Source organism: Melopsittacus undulatus, chromosome 8 (assembly GCF_012275295.1).
Source record: "Melopsittacus undulatus isolate bMelUnd1 chromosome 8, bMelUnd1.mat.Z, whole genome shotgun sequence".
Classification (NCBI taxonomy): Eukaryota; Metazoa; Chordata; class Aves; order Psittaciformes; family Psittaculidae; genus Melopsittacus; species Melopsittacus undulatus.
The window spans coordinates 3,571,044-3,594,254 of NC_047534.1; positions in this window are offsets into that span (position 1 = coordinate 3,571,044).

The window sequence follows — 23,211 nt, forward strand, 5'->3', positions numbered from 1 at the left end:
AGTACTGCAGAGATGCTGTAGTTTATTCCATTTGTCTCAACTTGTTCAGGCACACAGTGAAACTCTCCAGATGCCTCAATATTTGTTGCTATTATGTGAAAGCACCTTTGTTAGCTCTGTTAGGCTGCTACAAAGTTTGGCTCGACTTTTTGCAGGTAATACCAGGTCTCAAGGACCAGATTCTGAAGGTTTTAATCTGGTTTGGCTTGCTTTATTCTTAAGAAATGCCTATTGTAGGCTGCTGGAAGAGTGAAGTCCTCGTTGGAAGAAAGAAAGGTTGGCAAATTCAAGCCTTTGTCAGAAAGGATCAGTGGTGGTTTTCTGGTGTCGGTGTACAAGTGTTAGGGCTCAACAGTCTCTATTATTGCAAGTGTTATTTTCTGTCTCTTGGCTGGAGCCCTTTGCTTTCTTTCTGTCTTACCAAATTGACTCCTAACAGAGCACATCTATAAGCTGTGACTCAGCAGCCAAACTAAATAACAAGACTGCCATAAGTCCCATCCCAGACCCCCTGAAAGCTGAGTGTTCGCTTGGTCCCTTCCAGCTTTTTGTATCTTTCAAATGGCATCAGGCCTGTATTTAGTCCTCCAGACTGTGATTTCAGCATTGAGTTTAGAGACCAGGCACTATAGTTCAGTTTTGCTTTCCTCCTCTTCCTCCAACTACTCTTTCATTGGATCTAAATCACACTTAGAGTTGGCCAGACTTCACTAGAGCAGCAGTGCAGGACTAGAGACAGCACAGCCATTCCTGTGCATCTGTCCTGTTGGAAGCAGGAGTACACAGACCTCACTCCCCACAATTGGAATGCCCCTCTTCAACTAGAAAAATCTTAGGCCCAAACTCCCTTCCTGGTCAGGAGCCAAGTTTATGTTCTCTGTACCTGTTTTTTGTTGTGCTGCAGTGAATTGAATTGAGCTCATGCAACTGAAAACAGAACTTGGCTTGTCACCATCACTGTTTTCTCTCAAACAGTGTTTCAAAAGCATTCTGACAGTAAACCCATTTGGTGATTGTTCTGAGCACAGGAAGAATTCTTGCCAGACTTCTGATATACAGGTGCAGCACTAGAAATACTTTTTAGAGATAAGCAGAAATTTCCAAGACAGGGAACTGAAACACTGGTATGTTTTGGTATATTTTGAGCCAAACTTGTGTGATCTCTGCAGATAAACTGCTGTATGACTTACTGGATGGACAGTGGACTGAGAATCAAGAGGTATGTGTTCTGCTCTTTGCTGCTGACTCCTGGGACACTCTGTATCTTCATATCCCCATAAGGCTGGTGCCCCCCCCCCAACCTCCAGGATCAGCTGGTAGCAGGTCCAGAGATTAATTTGGCTAAGGAGGTGTTCCTCTGTGAGAGCCAACACAAGATGTGCTTCTCTGAAGTGGACAGCATGCAGAAGAGCTGGCACTGTACATCCCATGACAGCAGCAACCTCTGTAGGCAGTTGTGTTCCCCAGAACCTTTGGCTCTTCATCCAGCTGCCTGTTGAAGTCATCTGCATGCAAGGTGAGAGAAATCTTGATGTGAACAATCTGGTTAAGCTTGCTCTGAGCTTCCTTGTGCTCCCAAACTCAGCTGGCTGGTTCTGGCTGTGGGAAAACTGCATAAAGAAGTAGGAGCAGAACTAATTCAATCTGACTGGAGAGAAAATAGAAGTGAAGGACTGGGCAGATTTCCTAAAGGACACGGGGGAGGCCAGAGGTGGATGAAATGTAGGGGAAGAGAAGGTAACATTGCACAAAGCTGTCAAGGAATGTACCTTGGAGCCTGATGGCATTAATTTGAGCTTGGCTCTTCTCCACCTCAGCCAGCTGGGCACTGGCTTCAGGCAAGTTATCCTCCAGATAGTGAACATCACCATCTGAGTTCAGTGAAAGAGAAGTCAGTCCTAAAATGCTGAGCAAGGCTTGAAGAGCCAAAAGATCCTCCTCCTCTTGCAAACTGCTTATTCCAGTTGGTTGTAATTACTATGGGATGACTGTTACAGCCAGTGGGAGTGCAGTGTCCTGATCTTTAGCAAGGGGATGCCTGCTCCATCAGCACCACCTACAAACAGCTGCTGTCTGATACTCATTTGCCTCTAGGGCACTGATGGCTGCATTGGTTTGTTGAGGAATTCCCTGATGGCCTCTCACCTTGGATTTCTGCACAGACTATGCTTGCATTGAGGGCATGGATCTCTGCTTTTGTGACCTGTTTGTCTGTCTCCAGCTTTGCTTTCACTCTCCATGAGCTCTGCCATGGCAACCGTGTGTGTCCAATGAAGGGGAGAGCCCTGACCTTGCTCTGCAGGGCTGCCTCCAGGTCCAGGAGTAGCCTCTGCAGCCCAGCTTCCTGCTTGCAGCTGTGAGATCTGAGGAAGGTCCAAGTACCTGTTTTCAGCTGGAGTCTGGCAGCCCCAGTGTCTCAGGAAAACCTTTGGGGATGCTTTATAAGAAAGGCTTCTGGAAGCCTTTTATTTAGCTTTAATAGACCTTTTATTTGAGAGAAATCCCATCTTTGGTGTTAAGCCATGAGAAGGTCTGTGGCTGGTACCTTCCAGAAGGATTAACCATCTCTAGGCCTCCTTGCTAATGCTCAGAGTAATTCTCTGGACTGCAGGCTATGTATTTCCTTTGCAAAACAATAGAAAGGATACCCAACAGTTCTGTCTCCTCTTTTTACTGTGCACTTCTGAACTAGCCATCTCTGAGCACCATCCACAGACCTGAGCAGCTGTTGCAACACCAGCATCTTTCAGACCATCTTCCTTGCTTCTCCACCTAGTGGGAAAGAGGAGAAGAAATTCTCACTCCATGCCAATGGCTCAATGTATATTTAGAAACATAACCATGTTGGAAACAAGCTTGGGAGCAAGTATGAGGCTTAATCAGATAGGGATCAGGAACTGCCACATGCTGTGCTCTTCTTTAACTGACATTGCTGCTTTTTGTGTCACCAGACAAGTTCCTTTACGTCTGTTTCCACCTGTGCAAGGTGCCTACAACACTGACCTATCTCCTGACAGGGTTGAGAATGAATTAGCTGAAGTGAATTGAAATGGAAATGTGCCTTATTATTGATGCTCTCAATTTGTATTAGTCATTAGAACGTGTTAAAGAGTATTCTATTAAAATACAACCTTTTTGGGGACTCAGCTATCATCAGGCTTTTCTATTGCTAATGAATCAGATGATACGTATTTAACAACCACATCCTGGCAATGTACATACGATTTCTTAGTGCAGATCCCTCCATCACTACAAAACCGTCAAATATGGGTGGAATGGTTGGATAGCTGAGCACAGGACAGAGAAATGCCCATCTTCCCTGACCCCCTCCTCTCTTGCTCTGTGAAGGGCTGCTCGTCAGTCACTGGCTTCTCCAGAGGCTGTGATGGAAGGAGCAGTGCGTGCAGTTTGTAACAGTGAGTTTGCAGAGGCTACAAGTAGAGCTCAAGGCTGTTGTCCATCTTATTTCATGAGGAATTTGGGGGGTTAATTAGTAGTTTAATGTTGTCAGGGCTTTCCAGAGGTGTAATCACTCCCCTGAGGAAGTTTTTCCTCCCTACTGTTCCCTGTGTTCCTACTGCATGCTCGGCTTCCAGGTCTGCTCACAGCTCCTTGTCATACAGGCCTGGAGAGCTCACATAACACAAGCACAGCAGTGTCTACAAGCAAGAGAGGAGAGGGAGACCTGCAGAAATAGAAACAAGAATCTTAATTTATTCACTATATTGTATATTTTAGTCAGGTTTACTAGCTTTTCTTTCCTGGGAAAGATCTACAGCTGGGAATACTGAGCCAACAAAGCAGGAAAGACCTGGCCAGGTGTCTCAGTAGACAGCCGATGTTATCTGCAGCATGGTTTCTTTCCTCTATTGGGTTGGAATTCGACCTTCAAGAATGTTAAGCTGATTTGGTTACTTGAGGGAAGTAGAGGCTTGTTCATAGAAATAGCTGCAGTTTGGGTTTGTAGCTCATGTTTTTGTTGAAATGCTGCATTTTTAGTTGAATATTTGGGCACCGAAAACCTCAGATGAAAGAAATCTTTGAATTCAGAATGGCAACACTGTGCACCCTGTGAACCTAATTTCTGGGTTTATTTACCTGTCCTTCCATAGTCAGAGGGAGAGCCTTTGGCATTACTATGGATGAAAAGGTCTATGAGCTGTCTTTCCAAGTAGAAGAGGGGTCCCTGCAGCAGATCACCTTTCTTCTGGCCATAGCAGCATGGCAGGAGCTCTGCAGTGAGCATGCAGTTCCCTAGACTTCAAAGCAAATGAAGTTTGAGTGGATAATACACAAAGCAATCTGGATCTCAGAGCTGGATGAACAATTGATTCCCTGGAAGTCAGAAAGGCAAATGTTTCTAAGTTGAGGGTTTTCACAGCTGATAGAGAGGTAGTTATAATCTGCTGTAGGGGAAAAAAAAGGCAAAACCTACCTGAGGAAGAATAAATACTAGATCTGAGCTGGTGCTGTTATTTAAGGGTTCAAAGAGAGATAGGCTCCAGACTGCATTTTAACAGGGTAGGTTTAAAAGGTCTGTATTAATCTTTTATGCCAACTCAGCCTTCTCAAACAGACAAAGCTGTGCAAGCAGGCTGCTGGGTGGTAGGAAAAGGTGAGACATTACAGCAGATGACTTCAGCCAAATAAGTGTTTCTGCTCTGTAGTGAACAGGTAAATCTTTGTCAAAAGCAGGTTGAGATCTAGTGTCCTGGCTCTTCAGTGGGACTGACAGGGCACTTAATTCCAGTTATATGGAATCATAGAATCAGCAAGGTTCAAAAAGACCTTTAAGATCTTCAAGTCCAACCTTTACCCCAGCACTGCCAAGGCCACTACTAAGGGACTTGTTTACACAGTCTTTGAACACTTCCAGGAATGGTGACTCCAGCACTGCCTGAGCACCCTTTGGGGAAGGAATTATTCCTAATATCCAGTCTAACCCTCCCCTGGTGCAGCTTAAGGGCATTTCCTCTTGTCCTATCACTTGTTACTTGGGTGAAGAGAACAACCCTACCTCACTCCATCCTCCTTTCAGGTAACTGCAGAGAGCCATCAGGTCCCCCCTGAGCCTTCTCTTCTCCAGACTGAACCCCCCAGCTCCCTCAGCCGTTCCCCATCTCTCTTGTGCTCCAAGCCCTGCACCAGCTCCATTGCCCTTCTGTGGCCCTGCTCCAGCACCTCAATGTCCCTCTTGCAGTAAAGGGCCCAGAACTGAGCACAGGATTTGAGGTGCAGCTGCACCAGTGCCGAGATACTTTATTGAAGCTCTATGTTGTAGCTCTTCCTTACCCATCATTAACTAGTATTTAGGTGAAGGCATAAGCAAGGAAGTTGTCTTTGTTTGCAGCTCCAAAGGACTAACCCCAGCACTTAATTTTTCCCCTGTCTCTTCAGCCTCCCAGTAGCTTTGCTCTGCAGCACAAGTATCTTGTTCTCCCTGTGGAGCACTGTGTTAGAGTTGGAATTGGCAAAGCTTGCCAGTATTTATTAATGATTGTACGCATTACTTTAGCTACTTGGCTTTTTAGCTGGGTAAATTAGTGGTTTGGATAATGTAGAGCTGGGTATTTGTATTCTGGGAAGTGAATTTCCAAGGGGAGGTTTGTCAGAGAAGCGCTGGCAGACCCATCACTAAAGCAGTCAGTAGTGGCACTTAAAATGAAGTTCTAATTTGCAACAATATTTTGCATTTGTAAACTCAGTTTTTATCTGAGGATCATAAAGCCTTACATAAAACATGAATCATTTAAGCCTCATAACGTCCTGGTGATTATACACATTTTTCTATGTGGGTGACTGTGGAAGATGAATTACAGATAGGAATTTGAAGGACACAAAAGCCTGTGTTAATGACTGCTTGTCTGAAGAACTGAACTATTCTTCTGCTTGTCATTAGGTTAACACTGAAGAGATATGGGTCTAACTGTGGATTTTCCAAGTGATTTTATGATCAAGTGGCTTTCCAAGCGTAGCTAATGCTATCAGAGCTGTGATGTAGCACAACTACACCCAGAAGGACCTTGTATCCTGAGAAGTTCTGCTACAACTGACACTTCCTTATAACATCTTCTAAGTCTTGCTCATTTTGCCTCATTGAGGTCAGGACTGGTCATTTTGAGGTCCCCCTCTGCTTTATGATGAGCCTTTTTCACCTTGCCGTGGATTTTCTTGATCCTAGTTGTCTTCCAGCTAGTTGAAAGAAGTGGAATCAGTGGGAAAAAGAGCTTTGTAACAAGCATACAAGTGGTGTTTATCAGGAGGGCCCAAGATGTCAAAAATGGACTGAAGAGGAGCCATCTAAAATACAGCCCATACGCATCAGAGTGGTAGGTTTGCTGTTCTTATTCTCCTCACCTTGCAGTGTTTTAGGAAGGGAGAGGCCAAGACAAGTGCACAGAGTTGAGTGAGAAACTAACAGCCCTGCCCTGGCAACAGACTGAAACCGCAAAGGCCAGATTCATCTGAGGTGCTTCCTGAAAGCACTGTGTGCTTTGTGTGTGCATTTCAATAGCCCCACAGGAACTTGGTCCAGCACAGAAGAATCCTGCTCACCCTCAGCAATCCACATTAGCTCTTTCGGGCAGCAGCACACGTTGGCAACACTTCACTGTGCTGCCATGAGTTAATACCTAGACAAAACACAGCCCCTTCCTGTTTGTGCAGCAGTCTCACTGTATTTAAGCAATCAGACCATGGTTTTATTCCCCTTTCCCTAGGCTGGGAGAATAAGAATGGGAAAGAGTAAAGAAAAATGGAGCCAGTTATTTCTGCCTGATGAACTTCCTCCAAAGCCCTCTTTTCCTTTTGGAATTTAGTGCCTGAGTCATTCTGAGCAGAGAGATCTGAAGTCAAGAGTTTGACCTCTGTGGTCTAATGCCTGCAAACAGGAAAGGGAATATCACCCAGGTTTTGTGCATCACACAAGCCCTTGGCAGCATCAGGACAAAATGTCACTGGAAACTTGTATTCCTTTAGAAGGAATCAGAGATTCAGTTAATAAATTCTGAGACATCTGTGAGTTTAACATCCTGTGGCTGTTAACACTGACTTCAGAAGAGGCAGCAGACAGCCACATGGCTGCTGCAGTGCGAATTTAAAACTTCTCCAATGACATTAAATAAAGAACAGTTCAGGTGCAGGAGAGAGAGAACTATTCCCTAGGGCTGGAAAGGAGTTAGTTACATGGCTGTGGTGTGGGGCATTTTATAGGTAGAGGCCTTCCAGCATTGCTGTGGAAAAGTAGTTGTAATAAAGAACATAGAGAAGTGCCTTTATGTAGAGGGATCCCTAGGCATTGTTGTGAAATGACTGCTACTATGGAGTAGATGAGCAGAGAATTAAATCCATCCTAGGGTATATGAGATGCTGGGAACAATGTAAGAAACTGGGGGGGGGAGATCAGTGGAGTGAATCTGACCATCTCAAGGTGCTCTGACTGAAGGAGCTGTAGTGATTGTCAGGGTTCATTTCCCTGAAGAATAAGGCAGGAAAAAGCCTCTCTTGTCATGCTTCATACCTGCTTTTCCTTCTTAGTTTTAGCCAAGGTAGTGTCCAGCCCTTCCAAGTTGTGTTTCCAATTGCTGAGCTAATCGTCCAGCATCCGCTTGCTGGCACTCCTGTCAGCTCCTTCATCTCCAGGGCTGGCTCAGTGAGGCCATCTCTGATTTCATCATTAGGGCCAGGCACTCCTCAGCATCCAACAAGTGCTCTTGTTCCTAATGAAGGGCTGGGAATCCAGTGTTGATCCTATGAAAGGCTGCTACAACTCCTGCCTCTTAAGGCAGGAAACTTCCATGTGCAAGAAATGCAAGGTTTTCCCTTTTCTATGGAATTTATTAGGATTCCTTTAACATACCTGTTGTTACAGCTGGTCTGAATCTCCAGCACTCACATTCTTAAAGTTAAGCATGAAAAAATCTAGTTGGTTGTGCAGTTTAAGAAGGTCACACCGAGCATCAGGGGTTGACCAGAAGTAGGACTCGGGGCTTGTAACATTGACTCCTTTGCTTTAGCCATGAGGCCTTTCAAGCTCCTCTGTTTTCTAAAGGCTTTACTGAAGATACAGCCATGCTGTCTGTGAGTCTCATGTATCATCCCCATATGCTCTTTATTCGTTCTGAAAAGGAACATTTTCTGAGTCACTGAGAAAGCTGATGCCCTGCCTTTATGAATACTAAGCCTTTAAGCATGTCCTATTGGTAACACCCAGCCAGCTGTATGGGGAAATCATCTTTCTCCTGGCTGTCTGCTTCTCTCTGTGTTCTTTGACATGTTTCTCACTATCTTTCAGTTACGTTTCCTTATCCTGTTGGGCCACATTCAGCAATGACTTCACCTGGAAGTAAGGAGTTAGAACAGTAAGATTCCCAAAAGAAGCCTTCTCTGTTGTAATGGTCGCTGGAAGCCCTGAGGTGATCATTTTATTATCAGATCCCAGAATTTCTTGCATGCCAGTGGGAGGCCTGGTGTTTCCTGAAATGCCTGTTCAGTGCGGAGGGTTTCATGTCTGTAGAGTAATACAACTCATAGCAAAGGTTGTTATGGGGCACAGTAGCAGATCTGTGCCAGCACAGAAATCAGGACTGTGTTCTAGACTGTGAACTGAGAGGAATGCTGAATGATTCACATCAGTCCAAATGGGACCAGAACCCATGGAAAGCTCTTTGTTTCTAAGGCTATGGAAGTTCATTTAGTTTGCACTGGAGTTGGGAAGCAGTGTCCTAAGGTAAAAAGGAGGATTTTGTTTCACCTATGTGTGAAGAATTGGCTTTAACAGAGTCTTGTTTCACTTTAAGCTCACGTATGTTGGTCCTGTCTTAGAAAACCACTTGAATTACTCATCCTGGGACCAAGTGAAGAGACTGAGCTGGAGCTGCCCCTTTATGATGAGTGTGGTCCTCCTTAAGAGAAGAGAGCCAAGCAGTTTTGTTTCAGCTTTTCAGTGTTAATGAAGAGTGAAATCTTGTATTCCCATGCTCATAACCTCACTGCTTCTCTCTGTACTTGTTTGGTGGGAAGTCGTGGTCTTGAATTTCCAAGACACTCTCTTTCTGCTCCCTGGAGGTGGCTTAGACTCAGATTTCAGAGCTTTCTCCATTCACTAACTTTTCTGGCATTGATTTGGAAAGAAATCATTCAGGCCCCTTGCCCTGTTAATAATTAACAAGAAAATCACTGGCTTTCTCAGTGGCTTTACTTAAGCGAACACAGCCTGAACACAGTTATTTTTTTCTCCCAGCCCTTATCTTTCCTGCCCAGGCATCCCAAGGTTCTCAGTGCCTATAATTGCTGCTGTTTAATTCTGCAGAACAGGCCAAGCTCAGAGGATTTTCCTCATCCTAATGAACAGCTTCCATCCTTCCCAGAAAAGCAGCTGCAGAAACCTGTGGCTATCCCTCTGCATTGCTGTCAGGTGTATCTTGGAGCAAACAGAACATGTGGGGCTTAGAAACAGCTCCCTTTCCAGGTGATGTATGTGGAGGGGCTCACAGTGTTCCTGCTCAGTTGTACACAGCAGAATGCTGGTGTTGGTATGGAGTTTCAGTCAAATGGGGTAGGCTTCAATGCTCCACAACCTTCTGGGGTGCAAGGAGGCTCATAGAGGTTTGCTGACATAAGAAAAAGGACAACAGGAGTGAATTAGCTTTAAAAATGGTACTGTGGATGTGGAATTGAGGCTTTCTTGCACTAGAAGAAACAAATAATGCTGGAAATACACAAAGAAACTGGAAGCTAATTTAAAGGGTGTGTTTTGCCTCCCCTCTTTCCTCTGTCCTGCAGCCACAGATACTATGAGCAGTGACAGAAATAGTGTCAGATTGAAACCAAAATCCTGTGACTCATAAACATATGTACTGTGGTTGAATTCCAAGAGACTCACAGCATCACCATGTGGGTTAAGGCTTCCTGACAGGAATAATGCTCATTCCCAAGTTACAGACAGCCTCCAGCTATTGGTCTCTGGGGTGGGTGCACAGGAGGTAAGGCAGCAGCCCAGCTGTCTGGATGTAGTATTGTTCCACTGCATGGAGCCATGTGGAGAAAGCAGGAAACTTCATTGCTTTGCTGTGTACTGGGATGTAGAACTTGGAAGTCCCAGTTTCATTTCATGGTTCTTGCTAGTAAATGAATTCCATTGGTGGTTAGTTTCTAATGGATTCATGGAATAGTTTCTAGAGTTATTTTCCCTCAGGATGCTTTATTTCCAGCATCATTTTGTACTCAATCCTCACCAGGAAGCCAGGAGTACAACATTGCAGCATGGTCATGATCTTTGCCAGAGGTTCATCACTCAGGTCTTCCAGTGTGGCCAGGATCCCAGCACAGAAGAATATCTTGGAAGACAGGAGCCTGTTAGAACCTGGAGTTCCAGGTCATCTTTGGGACTGTGAAACTCTGGATGTGCCATGTATTAGCACTCAGAAATGGGGCTATTTTACTTCTTTGGTCTCCACTTGTTGTGAGCTTGTCTGATTCTCTGTTTTCATTTACAAAAAGGATCAGGTCTGGGGAGGTTATGGGAATGGAAGACTAATATTTAGGAATCAGATTCCATTCACCTTTAGCATGGATTTGCCCAGAGTTCTTTAGCCTTTTCTGTGCCCAAGGAGACTAACTATAAAAAATAACACTGGGATCATCATGAGATCTGTTGCCCAGGGAGGTTGTGAATGCTCCATCCCTGGCGGTGTTCAAGGCCAGGTTGGATGAAGCATTGGGTGCCATGGTTTAGTGTGAGGTGTCCCTGCCCATGGCAGGGGGGTTGGAACTGGATGATCTTAAGGTCCTTTCCAACCTTAACTGATCTATGATTCTATAAGTGACTTATAATAGTGCAGGGGTGGAGTCTTTTTCTTGATGAAACCCATATCCACCTCATGCTTTCCTGTGAGAGGAAATGCACAAAGTACTTTCAGTAACTATGAAAAAATACTAGTAGTAATCTCGTGGCTGTTAGCTTTAAAAGTAGGAGTAGGGCAGTGTCTGGCCCACTTTAACCTCCATCTCTAAATTGAGATTTAAGCTGGAGGAGGGATGAACACTGTGTAATGATGATAAAAGTTGGGCAATGCAGATTTGAGGTTCATGCAAAGAACAGAACGCTCCCTTCGCGCGTGGCTGTTCCAGTAACTACTTTCATTATGTTATGACAAAAACGTATGTGCAAAGCTAATGATATATACTGCTAATATTAGCTACAGCAGTCTCTCTGCATTTTCTTTTCCACTCTTCAATTGCATAAATGCTCAGTTAGTGGGATTTTTGCCTGACTCAGGAATAGTAAAGAGCAAGTGAGATTTATCACGTAGCTGAAGGTGTACTTCATTTGCATTCTATTAACTGTACTGTCTGATTAAAAGTCAGTTTGGGGAGCATGTGTCAGAGAGAACATGATATGCATGAGGAAGTGGGTTGCTGTAGAAACTCTAACTCTGCAGCTATATATCCACCAAAGGCATGCTGAGTCATAACTGCCATCCATTTATTTAGCTCAGTTTGGTAGGAGTAAACAGTACCTTGTTACAGCCAATTCCTCTGCTCCTTTCCCCCCAGGTCAGTCGAGCCAAGCAGCAGCTCTGATGCCTTCTTATTGTCCACAAACCCTGGAGGGATTAAGCTGGGATTCAGGCTTTGGTATCGAAAATGAGCAAGACAGGTATAATGACACAAGAGCTACAGTTAGCAGCGGTGCAGGAGGCTCATCACTTAAGATCAGCTCTGCTTTAGCTTCTTAGCCCTACAAGCATGGCAGAGAGATCCTGGTGCTAAGGAAGCTTGTGGACATTGCTGCCTGCCTGTGCAAAGTGAAAGCTCGTGGCAGGGTATGCCAAAGCATTCAAAGCAGGTTTCATACCCTTCTCTCTCCCTCAGGATCAGGGCACAGGGTGCACTCCTGTATCATCTGAAAGCAGCAGATGTGTGCTCAGTAATGGTGTTGGAATTCAAACCACATGAGTAACTGCCTGTTTATAGCAGATCTGTTTGCTGTTCACTGCTTTCCATGACTTACCCTTCCACTTGATTATATATCATAGGTGAAAGCTTCTGTTGCTCTTCCCTTCTACAGGTCGCTATTTCTGTGGTTGACCCTGCAAAACAAAGGGTTGCAGGAGGCAATGCAGCCTAATAAATGATGGTGCCAATTTGTCTAGTTCCACATTGTGTATTTCCTAATTCTTCATGCTTCTCTCATGATATCAGAGGTTTATTGGACCTCATGTCTCTAGTCCCGGCGCTTGGAAGCATCAGGGAGACATTCCATTGGAGGGATACAAGGTAGTCTGTGAAGTGATGACCCAACTTCTTTCATTCCTAAGTGAAGAGCTGCATTTGAGCCAGTCACAGCTTGTGCTGAAGGCACTGGGTGGCTTTGCCTGAGGACTGCTTTGTCAGACTGATTGACTTCCTTTGGAGCAATGCAGTAGATGAAATGTGGGGATGTGCTGTGCAAAGCAGCCATCAGCCAGTTCAGCAGCTCCTGGAATGAGACAAAGAGGAATGGAGTTAGAAAGCTAACAGAAGTTGTGAAGGTTGGAGAGAGAAAATCTTCTGGTTTATAGTCATTTGTGTTTCACAGCTGGAAACAAGCAAACAAACCAAAAACCCCACATACAACAAGGTAGGAAGCAAGCCCTGTTGTACGTGGTCCTAGGGAACAAGCTTACGTGCATGGAATCAACCTTGGACATGGTGTGAAGCTGCACCAATTTTAGGTAAATGTAATTTTATGATTCTGGTTTATAGTTTTATGTATAGTTTTATATAACTGTTCCTTTGGGGATCACCATCACATGAAGAGTTAAGAGTGAAGGTCCTGCTCCAGCAAGCCTAGAGGAAGAATTCCATGAAATAAGAACAGCAAGTGGCTTTTATTGGCTGGGTGGACCAGCCCCTGCAGACAGAGGCACGTTACAGAGGACAGGCAGCACCCAGTAACCTCACTGGGGCTTATGTGGGAACTCTATGGGGCTGTCAGTGATCAAGAGTGTGTGAAATGGCAGCAGGGTGCATAATGAAGCAACCAAGGATGTCTGAAAAGACTGGATTGGTCTCATCCATAACCATACCAGCTACATGCAGCTCTGGATATGATAGATATAGTAACACAGGCTTTTCACTGTAGTATATTTCCCCTCTTCATTTGTGACTTTTAGGTACTAAGAGGCTTCTTTAGACCTTTCTTTTCTTGTTTCTAGCACTCATGAAGCTAATGTAAGTGCTGTCTCAGGCACACCGCATCCTCCAGGTGCTGGCCTGCATTTCAGGAGACAGGGACATCATTCTCTTGCTCTGCCATATCCTTCCTGTGGGACCCTGCAAATCTCTTGGAGGGGTTCCAGTTGCCTAAACATAGTGATGTTCTCCGTGTGTTCATGTATTACCAGGCACTGCTCCAGCAGAGCACAGGTCTCTCTTAAGCCCTGTGTTGTATCTTTTTGCCCCACGTACATGTCCTAGGTACCCCAGGGCGTTTTAAATTACACAATGACACTGGATGCCAAAGTTTCTGTAACTGAATGCTGCCTTTCTCTCCTTTAGCTCTGCATTGGTAAGATGAGGGTGACAGCATTGACCATCTGTGGGCAGGGTTGAAGATTAACTGGGAAGACAGACCTGCTGCTGGAATACAAAGGCATGGATGATTGCTTATCCTATAGAAGCTGGAGGCACTCATAAAGGGGACCCTCTTCCCTACCTCTTGCTGCCACCAGCTAAAATCAATAGCATTGCACAGAATATGTGAGAGATGCTCTTGCAGAGGACTCACACTGAAGTATTATACTGTAGCCTCCAACGTAAATCTGTCTTAACTGACTTAAGTCAGCAATTCAGTGCTGTCTGCATAAACTATTGACTGAATAAAATATGCATCGTTTTACCTGCATTCTGCTTTGGTGTATGGGTTGTTCTTTCACTGTGCAGTACTCTAAAGCAATCCTCAAACCAGAAACCTCTTGGAAGAGAAGAGAAGCAGTTGCCTGAACTGTTTGCCATTCACTTTTCAGCTGCAGGGTCCTGGGTTGGGCTGGTGACAATCCCAGTGAGCAGCAAGTTGTTCTGGTTGATAGAAACTGGACATTTCTCTGGGCAGCAGAAGGCCTCTGAGTGCCAGGAGGGGATTATGTAGCCTGTTGTTGAGCTGGGGCTGCACTCACACTTCCATCTGTGCATGGTTCTGCGGCAGGGCTTAGCAGTGCCTTCCCCAAGCAAAGGGAGCAAACACAGTGTGTACCCTCTGCCTTGCAGTGCTGGAGGGGCAGGATTTCAAGGACAGAGCTAGATTGTCTTTCAGCACACGAGAGACAGACACAGGCTGTTACCTGGATGAGGAGAGTGTTACAATGACAGGCTTAATCCTTTCCACAAGAGTGATGGGGAAGCACTGAGCACCAGAACCAATGCTGCTTGCTGACAGTATTGACTGTACTGCTTGATGTACCCTCTGCAGCATCCTCCTCTTTAAACTGGGACCCAGAGCAGGGCCATGCTGCATCTCTGGAGCAAGCCCACTGCTTCATTCAGGGGATCCTCATCCTTCTGCAGCCACCACAGACTACTGGAAAGGAGCATGGAAGTAAAGGCATAACCAGTTCAAATACAGTGAGAGAACAACCCAGAAAGCAGATTTCTGGTTGTAAGCCTGTGTAGAGAGGGGAATAAATCCTCTGTGACTACAGGGAATGGAAGTGAGTTATAGTGCTGGCATGGGAATAGCGTTAAAGCACTCCCTAAAGTCATGGGAATTGTGGGGGGCATGTACCGTGGAAAGCCCATTTGCCCTCAATAAATGATTCTGCAGCATTGCCAAAGCAAAGGATGTTTCTATTTTTACCTCTTAGGCTCATACACTGACAGAGAGGACAATGGGGCATATAGACTGGTATAGCCAAGCACAATCAGAACCTATTTTGGCACAGTCAAATGTCACTGTCAAAATCCTGCTTGGTAGCAAAGAAAGGAAATAGTTGCTGAGTGTAAAAAAGATGGAGCAAAGGGGCTGTGATTCATGCTCTGCTCGTGTTCCGTCAGGCTATCTGTGCAGTGGAGTACATGGAGTTTGATAATGTGCTTAAATACTGCTCCTGCTGCTAAGCATTAGCATGGCTGCTTGACAACACAGCAGAGAGGCAAAGCTCATGCACCAGGAAAGGCTGGACAAGCTGCAGGACACTGTCTCTCCAGCCATACCTGAGCAACAGAAGCAGAAATGAATTGAATCCTCTGGCCAGTGTGCCTTTTGAGGAGCTTTGTGGTACCAGCAACAAGCTTTGGCTTGAGTTTGGGGGTTTCCTTTAAAGAATATCCATAAGGATTATATATTTGTAATCAAGGCCAGTGGCAACATGTTGAAGAGTCATGAAACAGCCTTGGTGTTCTTTGTGCTGCTGTGTCACTGGTCAAAAAGCACTGCACAATCAGTGTTTTCAACTAATTGTTACTGGAAAGGGTTTCTGAGATGCCCATTTCTATGCAGCAGAGCCAGTCTCTGGCTTTAAGGCAACACAGACACATTCATTTGCACCAGCAAAGAACATTTCCCAGTGTTGCTCTACGTTAAAACCTATGGATATGATTCATTCATGCAGAGGGCTTGCCCTCTGCTTCTTGGCTTCATGTCTTTGCTCACTACATGAGGTTACTTAGGGTGAGAGATGGGGTTTGGCAGAACCCACACTGCTCTGCACTCATTGTTCCACTGTAACACACTGCAGTGCTCCAAGTGAACTCCTTCCCCTTTGCCTCCCTTGGGCCTGAGGGAGTTGGGTGGTTACAGTGGCAGCCTTCAATAGCCATCAGGGAACATGAACATCCTGGTCTGATCCCTGGTTCTGGCATTGCAGTGCTAAGAGAGCACCTTTCTGCTCCAGCCTGTTCCCTGCTTTCACCCCAGGCTTGGTGTTGCTGGTGGAGCTCTCAACTTCAGACCCATGAGCTGAGTAACTTTGACAGCCACTATCAGGGAACATTAACATGTTCATCTGAGTAACAGGAAAACATCCCACTCCCAGTCCTATCCCCTTGCTGCATACTCAGGTAAATGATTACAGGCTCTGCCTTCAGGGGTAGGGAAGCTCTCCAGCCCTGCTGGGAGCTCACTGGGAAGCACAGAAGGGAAGCAGGTCTCAGGTCTGCCCCTTCATCCGCACACACCATTCAGCAGAATACACTGAATGGAGCAGAGGCAATAATACCCACCTCAAACAAGGTGTTGCAGGAGCTGCTCTGTGTCTGGGTTACCATATGCTCTGGAAGGTACGTGCCTGTTTGCTCCACCATGGTTCCAAAACCACCTGCAAAGCAGAGCTGCTCAACAAAGGATCAAGTCCTTAGCTGACAGCTTAACCATCTGGCTAGGCCTGCTGCCCTGTGGCAGCTGGGAATGCCAGCTCTGACTCTCAATAGCACATCTGTTCACTTAAAATCACTGTGGGTTTTAGGGTCATTTTATATTCCCTGGAAACAAGAGTCTGGTTTTAGCAGCTTTTCAATCTTATGGAACTGGCCAAGCTCTTAACATGCTGGTTTGCTGTCACTAAGCTGAGATCTCAACCTCCCTCTGTGTTGTCCATCTCTCCCTGCGCCTCTCTTGGCTTCTGCTTGAGCTTCATAGTGCTCAACCCCTGGTAAGGTTATAAACATGGACCTTCTCTTCTGGCCTGGAGCCCAGGACATCAAAGCCCACGTGTCAGAAGGGACACAAACCCTCCACAAGGGAATTCTTAATCTGCACCATAAACCAGCCCATAGTGCTAAGCATCTAAAACCATTTTCCAGCCCATTGATACTTAACCAGCCAGGTCCCTTCAGACCAGCACAGCACAGAGGAGGTTAATGTTGCTGTAACCCAGGACTCTGCTGTACTTTCAGTTACTGATCCATGGCAAGAACCACATGCAGCTGACAGCAGTTCTAAGGGTCTTTGATGCTGTGAGTAAAACTCAACACATCAACTGGGATGTCAGCTCATTCCACCCTTCACCATGCATCTTCAAATCAGCAGGAACATCCCCATAGAGGAGTTATCCCCATCTCAGCTAGGAGAGATAAGGAGGAAGCAGGAACATCATGCTTTGCTCTCACAGCATGCCCAGAGAAGGGAGTGCTCATGACTGTGCCAGGGAATCTTGCAGTGTGTGCCTTGTGAGCCATGACTTGGAACTCCTTGTCTCAGTGGCTGTGAAAACCATCTCTGCTTTGGACAAAGGCTTGTTTGCAATGGACAAATCCTGGAAGCTGTAAAACACCAGCAGCTGCTGGAAAGGGCACTCCGAGTTCAGCAGCTGGAGACTGTTTGATCTCTCTGTAGCTCAAGTCCTGCTTATAATAATAGCCTCAGGAGCCAGCAGATATTCCGAATAAGCTCTTTTCAGTTATAGATACTCTTCAAAATGACTTTTAAAAGGCAAAAGTGTGTGTCAGAACCAGACAAAGGGTCAAGTCTTCCTCTTACAAAAGCCGCTCCTTGAGATTACATATGTATGTGAGATGAGCAGGATTTAACCCATGGGCTCCGGCAGAGCTTTCAGATCTGTCAGTTTTCAGGCTTCAAACAAACCCTAGAACTAACTCCTTTGAAGTCCTACGAACCCCAGGCCATTGAATGTTAACCAGAAACTCCTGCGTCAGGCTCATTTGCTCTGAACCAGATCTTTTTACATTCAGGCTTCAGCTCACAGACAATTGAACTGATCTTTAGGCCATCTCAGACTGCTCTTTCAGTAGCTTATTTATTCTCAGGTTGAAGAAGCTGAGTTTTATTCCTAAGGGAAACTCAGGCCAGGAGGGCATTGTCCTGTTTGCTGTATTTTCCATTTCACTGATGTTTCTCCAGCTTAGCTTAATGAGAAGTGTCTCTTCCCCTTCTTAGAACCATGGAATGGTTTGGGCTGGAAGGGACCTTAAAGCTCATCCAGCTCCAAACCCTCTGCCACGGGCAGGGACACCTCCCACTAGAGCAGGTTGCTCCAAACCCCATCCAACATGTCCTGCATCACTTCCAGCATTGTCTACTGTGATCACACCTTGATGTGGTAAGGATTAGAATTGGGCACAAGAAGCAGTTGCTGCAGCAAGAGGCAGACCCAGAAGGGATCAGAGTGCTTGCCATCAGTACAACCAAGGCATAACCAAGCTTTTGGGCTGGGGAAAACCTGAGGGTTCTTCTAGGTTTCAATTCCTGAGCACGTTTTGAATGTATCACTTCAGATAAAAGCCTTTTGTGGGGTGAGTTGCTTAGGCTACCTAGGAGATTTTGACATAGCAGCTACATCAAGTGGGATAGAACACCCAAACCTTTTCAGCAGCATTGAAGCACGTGTCCTGGCTGTCTCTTTCCTGTCCTGGGGAGAGGTAAGCCATTGACATGAAGCAGCTCAATGTTTCAGTTTGAAAATGATCGTTTTTACCTTTGTGGCAGCCCTGCCAGATCAAGCAGGACCTCAGCAGGCATTGATCAAGACGAGGGAGGACAGCTCTCCTTTCTCACTCTGCTCTGCCTAAGGAAAAGTCACTTGCAATCCTCTTCTTCCTGGGTAATTAGTAACAACCCCCCACTGCAGAGAACCTGTTTCCATCTCCAGCCAAGTACAGCTCTGGTGAGTAGGTTTCTTATTCTCAAAGCAGAGGATTGAGCAGGGATGTGGGTATTAAACAACACACACCAAGTGTCATAGCAGCAAGTTCAAGCTTCTTCTTGTAGAGAATGCGATGGAAGATATGATGCTGTCTCTTAGCTACTTCTTGGGAAATGACACATGGATTTTCCAGACCTGGAACACAGAGGGAATCACATCCAGGTGCAGGGAGCAGCCAGAGATTGAAATATCATGGTCCTGTGCATGCCAGTGGGAATTTTGCTTTTGATATTGGTGAAACTAGTATTTCATCAATGTCCTTTGGAATTCCTGTAGGTGCAGCAAGAACCAGAGTATCCTTCAGTGATGCTCTCAGAGCATCACAACTTCACAGCATCCCCACTGGCACCAGTTTTGGCACAGCTGTTTTGGCAGCTAGTGAAATGGAGGCCAAAGATGCCATTGCTTGTCCAGATATGTCATTGCTGGCTTCAGGAACTGCTCTCCACATGAATCCATCCGTGCATGGTTTGTAAGACTGACCTGTGAAACATATCCCTTGCTTTCTGGGAAGAGCTCTGGAAAAGATGTATGCTGTAATGGCTCTGTCCATACCTTCTATCAGGCACTAACATGCTTAGTGTGGCCTCTGGTCTCCACAAATCCATCCTCCCTCTGCCCTCTCTGTATCTATTCATTCAGCTGTACCTTGCTACCAGTCCTGCTTGAGCATTTCTCATCCTTGCCTCTCAGCTCAGGTCCTCTGTCCATCTGGCTCTGCTGGTGATAGCATCATAGGAGTTCTTCAGACAAATTTGGGGTGACACAAACCACCTTTATTGCCAGTTTTAGTTAATCCAAGTGACTTGAGGGAGCAGAGCTCCAGGGAGGGTGCAGAAGGACCTTGCACCAATGCTGTTGGTGCACAGTGAGGGTCTGACCATGCCCTTGGCTGAAGAAGCTGGAACCTGCCACTAAACACCCCAAAATTGCCTTGGCCTTGAACTGTCCAGAAAGGCAAATCCAACATATGGTCTCTGGGTGTGATGCAAAGCTGGGATGAGTTGAAAGTAGGAGGGATGCAGACAATCCCACGTTAAAGAATAACTGCTCCATATGTTTCCTCTCTCCTTTTTCTGCATGCTAAAGGGCGTTAGGCAGGAAACATGCTGGGGTCCTTTTACCTTGAGAGCAGGGATTTGTGCTTCCCTGGATGCACATGTGCAGACAAAGGACAATGCACCTTCCCTGGGTAGCTATTTTTAGGGTCTTGGTTGCAAGACAAGCACAGGGTTGGATTGATGAACGTAAGTCATGGTTGCAATGTAATTGTAGAATGAAAAGTGTACAGCTTTGGGGGGAGGCACTGTGGCAATTTTGTGTTCACAGAGTCTCATAGGCAACTAAAGAAAGAAGAAATACATTTGTCATCGTCCAGAGCATCACTGTGGAAGCAGGGGAAGGTTTGGTTTCATTTACAGCAGTGCAGAGCTCTCAAGTTGAGAGAACTCAGTTCAGGTTTGCACGTGTTTGATGTGATCAGAGCAGGGTCTGTTCAACACGAGGAAACATTCAAAGCAAAATGAATATAAGGAATGATGTGTTTCCTTACAAGCCTCAGTGTCAGCCCCAGCTCCCAAAGGGAATTCAGATGAATTTGCCCCAGATGAGCAAATCAAAGATGAGTCTGTTAATCAAGATTGTAATATCTGTAGGAAACCAGAAAGTAGCTGAGAGGTTGTGAGCATCCATCAGGGACAGGCAGCGTTGCCTGGAGGGGCAAATCTGCAAGTCAGGGAGAGGAAATGGAATCTTTTCAAAGATCAGCTCTATAAAAACCCCTATTTTCTGCATAGATTCTGTATTACAGCTTAAAGAAATCCTCCTTTCTCTGCAGCATATGGCAGGAGTATGTAGCACTGAGAGACAGAGGAATGAGAGTGCAGTTGGAAATCATAGAATCATAGAATAGTTAGGGTTGGAAAGGACCTTAAGATCATCCAGTTCCACCCCCCTGCCATGGGCAGGGACACCTCACACTAAACCATAGCACCAAAGGCTTCATCCAACAATCCCAAATTGTCCCTGACGATTTCCATATCAGAACCGATCTGCCCAAGCTGAAAGCATTTGGAATCTCTACTGAAGTCAACAGTTGAGAGTGCAGTAATTTGGGGTTGATGGAAACTGCTCTTTTCTTTCGACAGCTGAAAATACAAAGTCCAAATCAAATCAAAGTTCAAGACAATGGGAACCAGTGATGCTTTGTGTGAAGTGTTGGTGAAGATCAGCTCTCTCCAGGGCTTGAGGAAGTGTTTTGAAATCATTTGTGGGTTTAATTCTTCTGGGAGGACACCTTTGTGTGACCATCAGTAAAGGGCTGGTACTTACAAACAGGAGGAATCGTTCTTCCTCGTACTTTTAGCAGTATCCAAGTTCTCTAGAACAGGGTTCACCTGAATGATGTGATGCTCAAGGAGATAAAAAGTCAACGGCAGCAGGATGATCCACACTGAACACTGGGGTTTTAAGTGCAGCTATTCCTCAGCATCCAAAGCATCCCAGTGTGTACCTTTCCTGACAGGCAGCTCCACACAAAGCTTGGTACATCTGGGAGCAGTGATTCCTCCACAGAGATCCAGCCTTATGGCTGTGGGGCAGGTGGAAGCCTGGCTGTTCCAAGAAGGACCCCAAGTGCAAAGTGGAATGTAGTTTTCAGTGCTTAGTCCTTCAGTCTTCCAGAAAAGAGGTTTTGGGATGTGCTGGGATTGGGAGACCCACAGGAGGATGCTGGGATCTGCAGGCAGAAAGCTAGGAAAGAGGAGTGAGGTTATTGCTTGTAGGAAGAGGAAGGTTATTCCAAGGATAGAGGGCAGCATAAGACAGGCTAGGAATGAGGAGAGTAAGGGAGAGCCTCGGGGGGAGAAGTTGTGGAGGAGGAAACAAGCTGGGACATGACACTCCAGAGCTCTGGCAGTGAGGAAGCTGGAAGGAGAAATAGGAAGCCACCGAAGGAATCCCACAAGGCTGGAATAACAGGATTTTTGCTGTGAGGCCAAATGTGGCTGCTATTTCTGTCTTTGAAGTCTGAATTGTTTTACTGACCCCCATAGACTCAGAGGGGAGAGGAAAGAGAAAGAGAAAGAGAAAAAGAATAAGGAAAAGGAAAAGGGAAAGATGGAGCAAAAGGGGCAGAAGGAGAAAGAGGGAGAGAAGAGAAACAACTGCAGCCTTAGAAGCTGCAGTCCCTCTGTTAGAAGCTGTTAGCATGGAGGGCTTCTTTCTGTTTGCTACCAAACAAGATATTTCACTGCTGTCATAAGGAGCAGGTCTCCCTCTCTCATTATTGATGCTTTTCACAATGTTTTACTCATATAAACCGTTTTTTACTACGTTTTGGTGTTGCAGATGGCAGGAAATGAAGTGCTGGGAAATCCCCCCTGGTTGAGGATCCCTGAGGCTGCTCCTCAGCTCTCTTCTTTCCACAGTCTCCAAGCAAACACTGTGATTATTCCTCCCACTGCTATTGATTGCAGTTTGCAGACCACCTGCAAGCCCCCAGAGCTCTGTGTGAGGGCAGATTCCCTGCAGCCACAGATCAATATCACCCTCTGGTTCGTGAATGGGATGAAGGAAATGCAGGGAATTAATATGAAGACAGAACTCAAATGTCCTGGTGCTTTGACTTTTGCTTGTGAGTGATAGACAGGGAAAAGTGTCTTGGATATAAGCTGGATTTGGCAGATTTAAGTCACACACAAAGAGCAGCACAGGCTGGCCCACTGAATCAGAAGCTGTTCCTGTCCTGCCTTCACCCCATGCAGCTTTGCCATTCCCCTCTACCCTTTCAAACCATAGATCCTCATGTGGGTGTAGTGCTGGCACAGGCTGTCCAGAACATTGGCCTCATTCAGGAAGGTCATGTTTGCCATCTGACAGTGATCCATCTGGTTGAACTTGGGTGGTTCATCATCCACCATTCCATTTGTCTGCGGGACATTCTTCACCATGATGGCCTCCAGTGTTGGAGCACAGGAAGTAGGTGATGTTATTCCAGATGGGTCTCCATGGACCACATGGGAACACAGTCTCTCAGGCATAAATCCACTTGTTCCAGCTACCCCTGGCTGGTGGCCTCAGGAAAGGAGTCCCACAAGTTGGCTAACCCACAAAGCACAATGGGTTTGATCTTAGATGTGATTGCACTTCCTCTGGGAGCAACCTGTTGATCTATTGGGGTCCTGTTGAATCCAGAGCTTAGCTGGTTGATTACCATCTTCACCATGACTTTGTTATCCTTTCCAGACTGGATTTCCCCAGGAAGGAAACCCCCTTTGTCATCCTTCACCCAGCAGAATGCCTTGATGCCATAGGGCTTGTTCATGGCCTCAGTTTTCCTCCACTCAGGGAGTGCCAGGAACTGCAGGATCCACACACTTCCTTATAGCTATGAGACATTTTGGCTTTTCTTTTAGGCAGAAAGAAGGAAAGAAGGGGATCAGTGTTTCCTACATTGCTGAGAAAGCAGATTGAAGAAGCCTGGAATTTCCTGTGCTGCTGTCCTGTTCACACCAATGGTACCTTCCAGTTCAATAAGAACCTGCAGCAGGAGGAGCAGGCAAGTCAGCATCCC